The sequence below is a fragment of the Antechinus flavipes genome, chromosome 2 (assembly GCF_016432865.1).
Source record: "Antechinus flavipes isolate AdamAnt ecotype Samford, QLD, Australia chromosome 2, AdamAnt_v2, whole genome shotgun sequence".
NCBI lineage: Eukaryota > Metazoa > Chordata > Mammalia > Dasyuromorphia > Dasyuridae > Antechinus > Antechinus flavipes.
The window spans coordinates 437,926,089-437,942,282 of NC_067399.1; the positions used below are offsets into that span (position 1 = coordinate 437,926,089).

Genomic DNA, 16,194 nt, shown 5'->3' on the forward strand with positions numbered 1-16,194 from the left:
AACATCTATAGTTTAAGGGTATGATATGGAGAAGGATTCAGCAAAAAAGACAGAGAAAGGATAATTAGAGAGGTAGACAGAGAACCAGAAGAATCAGATCCTCAAATTCTAAAGAGAAGAAAATAACACAGAGGGAAGGGTGATCAGTAGTGTCAAAGGCTACAGGGATGTCAAGGAGAATAAAGATGGAGAAAAGGCCACAGCACTTACTTGAAAACATGACACATTATTTTGGACTTAGCCAATGTAGGAATTCATTTTTCTTGACAATGCAAATTTGTTCTAAGAATTTTGTTTTTCCACTTTCTTTTTTTAATGAATGGAGGAAAAGAAAATAGATTTTTATGAACTTATTTAGTTTTAAAAATTAAATGAGTGAGTTGAACTAAATGGCCCCTAAAGTCCCTTCCAGATCTATATCTAGGCTTACAGGACTCAGAGTTGGAAAAAGATCTGGAAAAGACCTTAGGAATCATTGAGTACAAACTCTTTTTTTTCAGATGAGGAAGTTGAGGTATGGAGATCAATTCAAAGAGCTGGGAGTGTTTATCCAGAAAAGGAACCCTTAACCTGAGATTCGTGACCCATGAAAAGTCCATGAACTTGGACAGGGGAAAAATTAAATTTTCTTTTTCACTATCTTCTAATTAAAATTTAGTAATTCTTCCATTATGAATGTAGGTACAAACATGATTTTGAGAAGGGGCTCATGGGCTCTATCAGACTACCAAAGTGGGTATGGCAGAAAAAATAGACTGTCTTAGAGAAGATCTGATAAATGTTTTCAAATATTTAAAGGAAGATTTCATTTATTCTTCTTGACCTTAAAAGACAGAATTAATAAGTTCAAAAAACTTACTAACAATTAGGGTACCTATTAGAAATAGTCAAAATGCAATGGGCTGCTTCATGATAATTCCTCCTCCAAGGCCAAGGTACCACTTGATGATATGTGAGAGGAATTTTATTCAATTACAGTTTGGACTCAGTAGCCTCTGATGTCCCTCCTCACTCTGGAATTCTATAATCTCATAGATCTTGAGTCTATGAGATTCATACCTCTTTGGGGGCACTGATCATACTTCATATGGTAATTAATTGTATAAATGTGAGGTCAAAGGATGTATCTTCATTTTTATGTCTCTTCCATCAATCCCAAAACCAGTTGTGCAAATGTGAAAGCATTAAGCTTACAGGGAGAAAAAACTCTGAGGCAACTGGCCATTTATTCTTTCCACGGAAGAGCAACTTTAAAATTATTGAAAGATAGCAAATTAGAGCCAGAAGGGATTGGAGACATGATCTCTCCTTTCTCAAGATTTTAGAGCACTTTGTCAAGATTTCTTCTTTGCTCCCAAGATATTCCACATTATATATTTTTGTATATATTTTGTTCAGTTTGAAGAAGGAAGAAAAGAAGAATTTATTAAGTGTCCACTATATACCAGGTCCTGTGCTGAGTGCTTCACAAATATCATTTCATTTAATCTTCACAACAACCCTGGGATTTATTCTCACTTTACCATTGAAAAGACTGAGGCAGAGAGAGGTCAAGTGACTTGCCTAGTGTCACACAGCTAGTAAAAGCTTAAGGCCAGATTTGAACTAGTATTTTTTGACCCCAGTCCCAATGCTCTATATATTTCATCATGCAGCTGCCTCTCTTGGGTCAACAAACATAAGATGAGAGGGGTGTATATCAAAATACTGTGTAGATTGTCTTTGCTAACTGTCAAATCTACATACACATAAAAGATTATTCTTAGCAAGATTATATAGATGTGGAAAGGATTTTTTAAAAAAATTACCAGATCCTACTCAAATGTAATGAGTATCTCACACTAGTATTCTGATTGATCTCAATCGAAGTTGCCTATAAATTGAAATAATACCAGTTCTTGCCTAAGATTGGGAAGGAAAAATATTATTAGAATGATTTTTTTTATTTAAGTCTATAAAATGTTCTAAAAGGTGGGAAGATCTGTGGATATGTCGACAATAACTAATTATTCCTTGATGAGCTTTTCAAGTATTTCTATGCAGTAATGACTACACTCACAGACACTACCCATAATGTGTGTTTACTAGCCCCTGGGTGTTCTATAACATACAAAAAATTGGCTAAAAACTAGAGATGTGGTTTAGAGAAAGGAAATTGTAGAATGAAGAGTGTTAAAGCTAGGAGTGACCTTAAAGATCACTTATTCCAACTCCTTCCTTTTATAGGGGATAAAGTTAAAGCCTCTAAAAGGGAGAGTCACTTACCCAAAGTCATACAGATAAGGGACATTGCTGGGACAGTATTCCAGGTCTCCTCACTTCCAGGGTTCTTTCCACTACATGGAGCCAAAGGAAACTTATAGTATCCTTGTAGCAGCCAGCCTATAATCATAAGGCCAAAGAAAGAAAATGGCACACATTTCCAGCCCACTACTTCTCATAGCTTGGTATTCTATAGATAAGTTATTTAATTCTTCAAAAAATGTGTCAGGAAATAGGAGAAATGCTGAGAAACCTTCCGCTGTGATTTTAAATGGCTTCTTGTGGTGTCCTAAAGGATTTCACTACTTCCATTGTTTGGGATGATCAGAATTATTGGGCTTTCTGCACTGGAAGCTAAGGAAAAATGGGACTCTAGTATCCTAAGCCTGGCTGGCTCTTAGGTGCTGTCCATGGTTCCAACCCATCAGTGCTGGAAAGCTGCTGTCCAGGTGCTGAAGAATATGTGGGAAGGAATACATATTAGCTAAGGCAGCTGTACATAATTAGCTGAGAACACAGCCTTCAACTACAAGCATCCCTTGTTATTTTTCACCAGACGCTCTTCTGTGTCCCTTTAAGAGTTTTTCAGAGTAGTAGCAGCTCTAAGTATTGACACAACAAACTAGCTCTCAAAAAGAACAGCACTCGGGTAAAGTCCAGCCCCCTCCTTCTGGTGACTGGACCTTTTCTATCCTCTAGTGTGAATGGTTTTCATGTTGCAACTTTCAAGGGCTCATTTGATTTGCATGTATGTTGGACAAATGGACTACCTTTATAGACTGATTTTTCTGCATCATGAAAAGCAGAATTGGTCACAGGGACAGGCCCCATGCCATCCAGAGATGACTTAAGATTTAAGGAATGCCTTCCTGATCTTAAGACTCTCTCTCATTAGTTTTCTAAAGTGATTGAATTATTCTTTGGCCTAAGATAATGAAAGAAATTGATGTTAAATGTAAGTATCTCATCTAGAAGTGGTTATCAGATCATTGTCAACCATTAACATCTTATTAATTAGAATTCCAGAATATTCAAGATGGAAGTTTATCCTTTTCATTTTATACATGTGAAGACTAAGTACCAGAGAAAGAAAGTGACTTATTCAAATCATATAACATTGATGACTTAATGGTCTAAGGGGGAAAACCAAAGCTCTTGATTCAGATGACTGAGACAAGAGAACTACTCTAATAAAGAGAATATCAGATAATGGCACACAGAGAAATGTCAGTGGAAGGACAGGCTCACATAGAGTAATGAAATTAAGAGGGGTGCAGCACAGTTACAGCTGATAAGTAGCATGAAAGACATTAGACTGTGGACCTCTGGGCAGGGGACAAATGTTTTCTTCAAATCTCTGTTTTAGAGTATCTCATGTATATTCCTCATTCTTAACCCAAAAAGAATTATCCCACATATTTGATACCAGAAAAAAAAATGTGTGATCTTGTACATTCCAATTCTCATTTCCATGACAAAGATAGCAAGGAGAGCAGAATGAGGTACAGAATTTTCAAGACAATTTTAAGACTAATGAGAACAGAAAGTGGCAGAGGGGAAAGGAATTGAAATTAGAATATGAAACAGGGAGAAATTAATCTATTCAAATCCATTTTAAGACTCTCTTTTTGTGATGCCTCATGGGTAATCCATACACAGCATTTTGTGCAGGGTTGGTTTTTTTTTTTTTCTTCAAATTTTGACACATTTGACCTGTTGTGCCATGTGGAAGAGATTTTCTATCCAGATATCCACCTGAATTATTAAATACATGCACATTATGGATGTGTATATTGCATATATTTTTACACATTTCCATATGTGTATATACATATCCCCAAGAATGTTATATCACATGCTCTGCCATTAATAAGCTATGTGACTCTGAGAAAGCTATTTTTCTTCTCTGAGCATTTTCCCCACATGGAGGTTGATTAGATGATTCCAAAAGTCTTGTGTAATTTGTTTGTGGTTTCTACAGCTCTGAATTTTTGAAAGGTGGAAGATGGATTTGGAGTATCCATCTTGGCTTTGATTTTTGAACAAGATATAGGGTTATCTAGAACCAGAGAGAAATTAAAAAGAGGCACAAGAGCCTCTAAAACTGTTTCAAAGCATAGCAGAGAGATGTAGCCATTTCAGGAACAAGGAGTCAATTGGTTGAATGTGGGTGGGACTCTTGTATTGACCATATAGAATATTTGTGGTGTAACTTTTGTGAAGATTAGCCAAAAGGTAAAGCTTTATAGCTGTACTGGACTACCACATTTCTTTTTTTTTAAACTACTGTATGGCCCTACATAAAATTTTTTTCTAAAAATCAACTAGAGATGTTCCTACAGTACGATAGGGCAGTTAGGTGGCATAATAGATGAAGTGCCAGATCTGGAGTCAGGAAGACTTGAATTCAAATCTGACCTCAGACACTTACACGCTGTGTGACCTGTGATCCATTTGCCTCAGTTTCCTCATCTGGAAAATGAGCTGGAGAAATGAGTGGCTAATCTTCAAGTATCATTGCCAGGTAAAACCCAGATGGGATCAAGAAGAATCAGACATGGCTGAAACAATTAAATAATAAGGACAACATTGATAGACTTCTCTGGCCAAACTCTGTTGTTGACTGGATCTGCAGTGTGATGCAATTCTCTTCCCCTTTTCTAGGACTCAGTTTCTTATCTTCCAAATGAAGAGTTTAGGAGGTATCTAAAATATCTTACAACTGGTTTGTCTTGGGTGAATTCATGGAAATAGGTCAACAAATCAGAGTTTTCACATGTGCAAAAATGTTTGTAGCAGCCCTTTTTTGTAGTGGCAAGGAACTGGAAACTGAGTATATGCCCATTAAGTTGGGGAATGGCTGAATAAGTTATTGTATATGAATGTAATGGAATATTATTGTTTTATAAGAAATGATGAGCAGGATGATTTCAGAAAAGCCTGAAAAGATTTACACGAACTGATGCTAAATGAAGTGAGCAGAACCAAGAAAACATTATACACAGTAACAAGAAAATTATGTGATGATCAACTGATAGACTTGGCTCTTTTTAACAATGATGTGATTCAAGGCAATTCCAATAAACTTGAGATGTAAAGAGCTATCTACGTCCAGAGAAAGATCTATGGAGACTGTATGTGGATCAAAGCATAATATTTTCACCTTTTTTGATGGTGGTGTTATTTGTTTGCATGCTTTTCTTCTTTCTTGTGTCCCTTTCCCCCCTTTTGACCTGATTTTTCTTGCACTGCATTATGAATATAGAAATATGATTAGAAGAATTGTACATGTTTAACCTACAGTGGATTGCTTGCTGTCTAGGGAATGAGGTGGAGGGAGAGATAAAAATTTGGAACACAAGGTTTTGCAAATATTGAAAATTATCTCTGTGTGTATTCAGAAAAAAAAAAAGCTATTTTTAAAAAACCCAGGATTTTATAGAATTGGAGCACTGACTAAGTATAAAGGCATGGTAGAGCAGCAGGGTTAGTCTGCATGGGGATGGTCATCAAGGTTCTAGATATGGTTGATATGGACCAAGGTTTTTCAGAGATAACTAGTCAAGAGGCTGGGACAAGGGTAGGAAGTCAAAAGAGTGGTCAGAGATAAGGACAATAAATGACTCCAAGGGAAGTCTGCTGTTTCTATAATGGATTAATCAAAATAGTTCTTTTACTTGGAGGATGCCTTATTCATTTATCTGGTTTAGCCTTTGCAATCCAGTCTCTTTAGTTTTAAAGGCCCAGATTTAATTTTTTTTCTTTAACATCTTATTGATGCTTCTTTGTAAAAAAGAAAAATCAGTCATTTCCATATACACTCCCTCTTCCAGATCACCCAGTGAGTTTCCCCTTTTAATTTAAAAAAAAATAAACAAAACCAACTGACTCAATGACTAAGTCTAATAGTATATCAAAGATCCTATACCCAGAGTCCTCATCCATTTTTTCAAGGAAAGGAGGAAAGTACATTCTTTCTTGGAGCCAGGATTAATCATTACAGTAATATAGCATTTATTTAAAAGATTAGGTTTGTTAGATCATTTCTGATTCTCTATTGTCAAGGCAGCTACTGTGCAACAGTGTCTACCCATGTAGCTTTCCTTTGAATAGGGTTCAGGTTTCCCTCATTTAAGCACAGACCTTCTGAACATCTTTGTGTCCCCTTTTTAAAGGTGGTTTTCCTCTAGGGCACAAGAGCCTCTAAAACTGTTTCAAAGCATAGCAGAGAGATGTAGCCATTTCAGGAACAAGGAGTCAATTGGTTGAATGTGGGTGGGACTCTTGTGTTGACCATATAGAATATTTGTGGTGTAACTTTTGTGAAGATTAGCCAAAAGGTAAAGCTTTATAGCTGTACTGGACTACCACATTTCTTTTTTTTTAAACTACTGAATCTCCTCTTTTCATTCTCACCCAAGTCATTGAGAGCAGCTGAAGGGACTTGCTAACTCTTGAGGGGAAAATTAATAATGCTAACTAGCTCATCGTCTCTCAGCATTTGTATAAAGACTTTAATGAGAAAACTGCTGGGAGTGTGATTAGGCATTGAACTTGGTACAGTAGCTTGTCCTCTGGGGGAACTATACAGAGTAATTCTGGAAGGAAATAATTATTATGGCCTCCCTGAGAGGTAGAGGGTCATGGAAATGGTTGAGACCTTAGATATTTTACCTCATAGCAATTCATCTCTCATGAACCAGGAGATGAGCCTTTTAGTTTGGCTCATGGTTTAGCCTCTTGACTTCATAGGTTTGTGGCTTCTAGTGGATGAGAGTTATTAGATATCAAGGAGTATCTTTTGTCCAGCCTCCTATTTTATATATATATATATATGAAAACTAAGAACTAGATAGGGACAAGGCATTGCCTATTATCAGAGTTACATAGCAAGTCAGTGGCAGAGCAGAGAGCATAACGCAAGTCCTTTCATTCATGGTGGTTCACATTGCCTCTTTATGTTGTCCAGTTTAGGCTCTGACTTGGAAAGTTGAGAAACACTCATAACTATTTCTCTGACTCCGAGGGAGGACCCTAGGTCTGGGTCTTTTATTTGTACCCTGGAGAACATGGGGAGAGCTGAATTCTCCAGGACTAGGAAAGGAGAATTTTGTTTCTATACAACAACTCTTGATATGTTTTCAGGTCTTAATCCCTCCCCATTTTTGCCTTTTAGGAGTCTTCCAGATTGACAGAGATAAACACTCACTGATTTCTGCGTCAATCAACCAACATTTATTAAGCTCCTATTGTTGTGCTAGGAACTGTATTAAGCATATCAGACAGGCTTCAGCTTTCTAGATATGGTTGATATGGATAGAAAGGGACTAGCAGGTAGAGAGAGTGGGAGTGAGAGTTGACAGGATTTATCTCTCTTCCATGATTAGAAATCCAAAGTTGCATAGTTTAATACTTGGTTATTAGCAAAAAATGACAAGGATTAAATCATTTTAAAAGCATATAAGACAATAGCATGAGAGTAAATAGCCTCCAAATTTGAGCGGACATATGGAAAACACTATTCCCAACACGAAGAGGGCCCAGACACAGAAACAAGCCTGATCAATTTTTATCGGAGATAGAGTATGATGAATGTAGCACTCACATCCCAAGCCAGACCGAGACTCCACACAGCTGGGAAGCTATTCTGTGGTGAAATGAGTGGAAATCAAAGCCCCAAACAGGAAATATTAAAATGTTTGTTTCTACCATAAATCAATACAGAGTGATGGGAGTGATTATCTTGAAGTGCATTGGATAGCACAATGATAATGAGGCCAGCAAGAGGACCCATTAGTTATCTACTCTACTTGGCTAGCAAGGAGGTGGTAAACATTTAATTGAAAAAAATATCCTGACAGAAGACTTTCTAATAAATTTGTTTGTGCCCATATATCCTGATGAAAAAGGAAAAAGAATCTGGTCAGCAATAGGGGAATTCCAGAGCATTTTTTGGAGTTGGCTGGATCACTGCTGCCCCCTAAGCGTCATGATTGGTTGGTTGGCAAAGTCCAGGATGGAATTCAGCTCCAGTTGTGAGTCTTAGGGAACATGGAAACCAATAAGGAAAAAGCATATAAAATGATAAGAGGAATTTGCTATGACATAGAGAATGAAAATAGCTCATATTTACTTAATGTATTTATGAATGTTTTGATGGGTAGTCTGTCATTGAGGAGAGAGAACTGACTTTGAGGCAATGAAGAACTAGGTTCAAACTTTGCCTCTAACATCTTCTAGCTGTATGCCCCTGGGAAAGTGCTCTAAGCAAGTAACCACATATACAAATTGTAGAGGAGGAGCCAACCTGTATTGGGAGAGGGAGTTCCCTATATCAATGACCTGACAAGTTCAGGCCTTATTCCCCTATTTCACTCTGTACATTCTTATTTATTTTCAAAGCAATCTTGAGAGGCCAAGGGAATAAAGAATTCTCCTTGAATTCAGGAAGAACCGAATTCCAGTCCTTCCCATGCCAAATCATTTCTTTGTGCCCCTGGGAAAATCACCCCAAGCACTTCTTCCACTAGGCATCAAAGAGCAGTGGCCAATGCCAGTTGATAGTAGGTAGTTCCATAGACCAGTGGAATTTCAGGCATGATATAAAAATAAAAAAGAATAAGACCCTCAAACTAAAAGCCTTGAGCATTGTTATCACCATTTTTACATATGAGGAAAATGAAAGTCATTTGCCCAAGATCATACAGGTAGTAGATGACAGAGCTGAAAATCAAAGAAACCATAAAGTTTTAACTTGGGTCCTGTGCCCCCAATTCCATGGATGTTTCTCCTGCGCCATGCTGACCTCATCAGTAATTGATGGACTCTGGCAGCCCCCAAGCCCATTGTTCCTCTCTCCTCATCAGCATGAAGGAGTCTTTCAGTTTTGCTCTGAAAAGGAGAATGATTCTGGAAGCACTGAATGCAGATGTTGCTTAGATTTCTTTTGCAAAACACTTTGCCCTGAAGAGAATACAGAACTCCTGTGCAACAGGTTCCTGCTGAGGAATCAACTCATACCAGTCATGCTGCTTAGTGGAGCTCAACCATGCCTCTAAGTGCGAGTTCCACAGAGCTGAAGTGTTCCCCCTGGGGTACTTGCCAAGTCCTCCAAGCCCATAAATTTCTGCAGGTTCATAAAATTCTCTAGGCTCAAAAAAATTAAAAGTCGCCCAGCTGTCTGAGGCCTTCTGTTGCCTTCCATTCTACCCCTTTCCTCTCCCACTTGGGCACCTGTGTAGGCAGGAGCTGCACTAGCCATTATCAGGGGTACAAGATGGAAACAACAAAGCAAAGTCCAGCCTTAGAGAAACTGAAAGTTTAGGTGGAGTGATACAGTGGAGAGGACAAGAGAGGACAAAAGCGTAGGAGCCAGAAAGAACCATGTTTAATTCCTGATATAAGCACTTTACTAGTTAGATGGTCTTGGCGAGTCATTGATTTTCTTTTTCTTTTTTATAAATATTTTTATTTTTCTCCAGTTACATTTAACACAATTTTTACATGTTTTTAAAACTTTGAGTTCCAGATTCTCTTCCTTATCCCCACTCCTTATCCCCTTTAAGAAAGCACATGAGTTACTGTTTTTCTCGTACTTTAGTTTCCTCACTTATAAAATTAAAGAGTTGGAATGGCCTCCAAGTTTTCTTCCAACTGGAGATGTGTGATTCTTTGACCAAATGAAGGGCAAACAAAGCACCTGACTTCCCAGAGCAAATTATTTGTACATATAGATTCTTACTGCTTCAGGCTTTTTGAATTGCCCAGCATACAAGTTGTCTTAATTCCAGGTTGAGAATGAACTATATTCTAATAGGAATTCATTGAAATGGTTTCAATAGGAAAATGATGTGATCAAACCTTTGTCTGTGGAAAATTATCCTGAAAGGATTACAAGATGAGTTAGTGACAATGAGACTTCATTCCTGCCTTTAGCAGGAAGGTCTGATTTTCCAAATAATGTGAGTGAGGAGAACATCAAATCACATATCATGGGCTTAGGATTGAGACTTCAGAAGTTATCTGGTCCAACACTCTCATTTAATAGAAGAGGAAACTGAGATTTAGGGAGTTGAGGCTTGCCCAAGGTACTGAGCATCCCCTCTCACTAACCAGAATCTCAGTGTCTTGTTGAGTAGCACCTTACTCAATTAATATGTGGGGACAATAGAAAAGTACTTGTAAAGCGCAATGGCTAAACATGCATGATTTCTCACAAGCAAGAGATTTATCCCTCTTTAGTTCCATACCTTAATGACTCATTCTATTACAGGATTAAATTCCCCAGAGACCTATCCTCTTCCCAAAGTGCCTTGATTTCTAAGCTTTCATGAAAATGTCTAGAGCTTCTCTCTTGGGCTCTCCTACCTAGTTATTCAAGTATCTCTCCCTTAGCAGCCTTTGGAGAGGATATAACTGCTTTCTGAGATGACCAAGTGAGCCCCTAAAGTGCTCTCTACAAATAGAGGGGCCAAGATAAACTATGCCTATCAAGTCTGCATTAACAAGGACTTTGCAGCAAGACTTAACTGTGCCTAATCCAAAGGTGAAATTTGCTTTTTTGTGTTTGATATTTATTTGAGGTCTTTGCATCTAGTGAGATAATCTCAATTCATTCCTTGACATCTCTCTGTGCACACTATACACATAAAGATCCCCCCACCCTAATATGTACAACACACAGTCCCTTAGAAGCAAAACCAATCTACACATTTAAAAGATATGCAATATATCACATATAACATATGGATGCTGAGAGATAGGGTTGCATCATGTATAGAATACTGGCCTTTGAGCCAGAAAGTCCTGAGTTCCAGTCCTATCTCTGACTTGTATTAGGATGTGTGATCCTGGGCCAAGTCATTTAACTTTTAGTGCTTCAAATGATAAATTGTAAGGAAGGTGCTAGCCCATCTTGATAGAAGGAATTTCCTCTTGCAGAAGCTCCCTTTACCAATCAAACTACAGATCCAATTCCTATCCCTATCTTTATATTGATACACAAATGGATCTATGATTTCCCCAATCTATAGCTGATGCACCCCATTCATATCTGCCCATCCTGTGCATCTCTTATTCATGTTTTCATTTAAATATGATACTAAGAGTCTATCCAAAGTGTGTTGGTAAATGTTTTATAATAGGCTCTTGAAAAAATCTACCCATGGCACATTCTCAAGTTTTATCAGCATTGTTAACATTTTCTCCATCACTTTCTTAAATCTAGACTAAAGGAAGCAAATGCCTGCTCTCAGCAAATGAGATTAAAATTTAATTGGTAAATACTTAACAAATAAATAAAAACACAACAGAACACAAATGATGTTAACATGTGGTTTTAAGTCAATGTACTGCCTCAAAAAACCTTTATTATTATTTAGTGGGCCTGTTTCTATTTAAGCTTGACATGACTGCTTTAGACAGTCAACAAATCAATAAACCCAGAAACCCTGATTTCTGAATTGTAAATACAATGAAAATTTTTAACAGTTTCTCTGACTGCAATACACTATTAGGTACAGCCAGTAAGGGTCTTCCTCACTTGTTCTTGTCCTCAGAAAATAAATGTGGAAACTTCACTTGGTCATGTCTTCTTTGACACTATAACTGTCCCAAATTTTCCTCAAACATTTCTCAGGTGACATCTTTGATTCCTGTTCTCCTTTATATTTGTATCTGAGCCAACTCACCCCTGCCATACATTTTGGATTTTGCCGTCTTGATTGTAGCACCCTAGATTAAGAACTGAAAAGGACTTGAGAAGTGTTCGTCTAGTCCAGTCCCTTTATTTTACAGGTGAGGAAATTGAGACGCAGAGAGATTAAGGGACCAGTCTGAGGTCAAAAAAGAAATAAGCGGTAAAACTAATACCTGAATCCAGATCCACAAATTCCAAATCTAATACTTTTTTCCAAGCACCACTTTTGTTTTTTTAATAATTGTAGTTTTCTGTGACTTCCAACCATATAACAACAGTGCAATAAAGTCCATTTTATTCATTCATTCAATAAAAATTTTTAAATTTTTAAAATTTTGTACACTATATGTAGAAACACACACATACACATACACCACACTCCTCTAGTCAATTTGTAATATATCATGGACTTATTTTAATTTTGAGGATAATTAGAACTTCTGAAGGTTGAGATAATAGCTTATGTTTTTCAAAGAAAAAGAAAAAATATCAGGCAATATGTGACATTTAAACCTGAAAGTGAATAGTGCAGTTCCTATTCTCTCTGTCTCCCAGATCCTACTAACGAAGAGGCTCTCGAGGGCTTGGAGTAATTACCTTTTCGTTAATGGGTGAAGCTCTGAGTGGTGACCCTACCTTTAGCAAAGAAAAAGTCAAAGCTTAGGAGTTCTGCCTTGACCATATTTTCTGACTTTCCTGATGGCATCCTGGCTCTACTGATAATCTTTTTAAAAATAGGCTCAAGAACAGTTTAGCTGAATCATAAAGGATCATGGGATGTCAGAAGTAGAAAGAACCTTAACAAACAGTTAGTCAGGCATCCTTGTTTCAGATGAGGAAATTGAAACTCAAAGACAAATTGACCCAAGAAAGATATTTACCCAAGTTTCAGAGGGAGTTGGTGGAAGAAATGGCCTGTTTTGGGCATCTTTGCATCCTTCAATGTGTAGTCCAAGATTTTAAACATGACATCGGATCGCAGGACTGGAAGAAAGATTAGAAATCAATTTATCCATAGTCATTTACAAACATGTCCATTTTACAGATGAGAAAATAAATCCAGAGAGGGCAGTTGCCCATGTTCCTACTGGGAGCAATAGAGTTGATATCTGAAACAGAGTCCTTTGATCTTCTCATCTGTAAAACAGGGAGGTTGGTCTGGATCTCTGAGGTTCATTCCATTTATAAATCTATGAGCTTAAGGATTATTTCACTGCAAATTCTGTATTGCTTCAGCTTCCCCATTAGAAATCTTTACTGAGTGACTTTGGGTCAGGCTTGGGGTCTCTCTGGAGAGAGTTCTGTCAGTTCCAGAATCTGGTTACCTAATCCAATTCTTGCTGCCTCTGGAAACCTTTTTTCTTCTCCTCCCCCTTCCCCAGCAAGCCCTGTAAGGCTGCATGATCATAAGGATTATGGGGCTTGTTCTGCTAAAAGGCAACAAGTGTCTTAGAGGAGAGGAGGGAGGCCCTCAGGTCTCGAGAGATAAAAGGTGTTGCCAGCTGAGCTCTCCCGATGAACAAGTGTGAACGGCTTTAAGCACTGTTGTTGGAGTTCTGTCTCACTTAATTGGTCTGTGGATATAAGTGGAGAAGCCTCAGCAGGTGGAGAATGAAAACCAAATAATGCCAGCTTGCCAAGGAAAGAGAAGTTTAAAAAAAAAACCTTGGAAGGCATTGTAACACAGCAGAAATAACGGGTTTCTGGAAGCAGAGGTTCCAGGTTCAAATCCTGCCTCCCATGCTTATTCCCTGTGTGACCTTCAACTCAGCATTTCTGCTTTATTGGACATTACTTGCTTGCCCTCATTCTGCAATCTAGCCAAACTGGGTTTCCTTCTTCTCTTCCCATTGAACACTTTATCTCCCCTCTCTACACTTTTGTACTTACCATCCCCCCCATTGCCCACCTTACCTCAGTCCCTTAGCCCCACTGAATCCCTCTCTTATAGCTCAGTCAACATCTTCTGCATGAAGCCCACCTCCCCAGCTGTTCGGGGGTCCTTCATATCAAACCTCCTGTTATTTCATATTTACATATGTTTGTATTTATTATCTTTCTATTTATGCTGTGCATGTGTATATATAACTGTGGGTACATACATGTACAAGTCTGTGTATAAAGGCACATATACATGTGCATAAATAGTTACAAGCTTCTATCTCCCATTAGTATGTAAGCCTCCCAGATGATGTAGCAGATGTGGTACCCTCACCCTCATAAACCGTCTCAGCAGAAGGACTAACCCAGCTTAAGGGTAACTGGCAGCCTTCAAGCCTGTTGTCCAGGTTGTGAAGACTTCCTTCAGCAGGATGGGTGAAGGAGGACAGTTTGCTCCAACAGCTAGGACGAAGCAGGTGCTGTGGAGCACTTAGAGCTGGTTTAGGTGTCCAAGATGTCAAGGTCATCCATTACATCCTGGGCCATCACCCATCATCTTGGTTTTTGTCTTGCTCCTGGACTCCAGAAGAAAAATGAAGCTCACAACTTTGTATAGTCCTGCCTCACTTAAATCCAATTCACATTCTAGTCAGGATATTCCTCCATAATGTCAGTGGTCATCCTTGAGAACAAAGGCCAAACAGAAATAACAGCAACCAGCAGCTGTAGCCGGTTGCAGCAGGAATAGGAACCGTTCCATTCTTTGCTCCTGTATCCCTAGCACCTAGTGTAATAGTAGGTGCTTACTACATAACCTCTGACTGACTGACTAATTTATGTATTCTATGAAATCTCTGGTTGCCCAGCAGAGGAGAGTTTGGGAACATAGTTTGTGAATCACTGAATGTAGAGGGATCTGAAAATGGAGGGTTGAATGGTTAGTTCCATCTTGTGTGATTTTGACCAGAGAGGTAATACTTACAGTAACTTTGGGCTAGGTCTGCAAAACCAGGAAGGGACAGCGGTGGGATACGTGTCTTAGTGATTTAGAACAGATTTGTTCTCTGGTCTTAAGAGCTTAGGCCAGATTGTGTTCTAAGACACATTGCTTCTTATTGCTTGTGGGTGTCAGCATCATGGTAAACTCTGGAGCTGCTTCCTCTCATGCTGCCCTAACTGGTGTGTAACCGTTCTGCTGCCAGCACGTTTAAGGAGAAATAATACCTGTTATCCATTGCTGATACACAAGGCTGGCCCATTTAGACACTTTTAGGCGGTTTGAATTGTTCACAGAACGAGTCATCCCCAGATAAACCTCTATATTTTGGGAGACACTTGTGTGGTTGTAGGGTCTGTGTCCTTAATATGGGAACTTCTCTGTGTCTTTTTTCATGACAGGCAAGGAGGTAGCCAGTGCAGGGTATATATGTACCAGGTTTCCTTCCCCCGAGTTTCTGTGGCATGTAGGAGTATTATCCTGTTGATGTAGAACCAGTTTCCCAGACAGGAGCTGAGTCCATGGTGATCAATCCATTCTAAAACCACTCAGGCTTTACCTATATACCAGATAAGGGCTGCGGACTCTTCCTTATCACTAAAAGGGAATGCTCGAGGTTCTGGATGTAACAGAAGATGACTGTATGATGTCATGAGTTCCTTATATTTGTAGTCTGAGTTTTACATGGTGACGACATAACGTGATAGTGAACAAATAAGGGAATCCTGTTGGTCTCCCCCAGGAAATGCACTGGGGTTTTAGAGAACAATAGAAATAAAAAAGAAGGTGGTTAGTCAAAAGAAAAAAAGATTTACTTAAGAAAGAAGACATTAAAAAGACCAAAAGAAAAAAGCTCAGACAGAGAGACATGGAAAGAAACTAGACTTCTTGGGAGCCAGGATGGAAAGAGTATGGGACTCAAGGGGCTGGGAAGATAAGAGAGGAAGCCATTAAGAATTTTTTCCAAACCTGAACTCTGTATGTGCCCTGTGTGCATATACAATTGGTTTTCTTATAAATAGTTTATGCTTATAAATAGTTTATAGTTATATAATAAAGTCTCTATTATATTGCACTCTAGACTGCTGACCTGAGGGTATTGTTATGGGGACTTGCCTTAAGGAGAAATGTGGGAGATAAGGAAGGAGCCATGTTCATGGGATGTAGCCCCACGACACAACCTCAAGCCCTGTCCATCAGAGGATGACAGCAAGGATAGGAGCATTCAGGAGCTGCTGTACTAACCTTCCAGAACACTGGGTTTCATCCATCTAATTCAGCTTCCCTCATGTACTCATACTGTCACCTATGTTTATTCTGGGCAGGAGTAATCTTAATTGGATTATTAGCTCTCATT

General features: G+C 38.6%; 1 protein-coding gene across 7 annotated transcripts in view; it reads left to right on the forward strand.

The window, feature by feature from the left end:
* The window catches only part of TOX2 (TOX high mobility group box family member 2), a 305,414-nt gene that overhangs the window by 125,215 nt on the left and 164,005 nt on the right, over positions 1-16,194 (forward strand). The window lies entirely within an intron of this gene.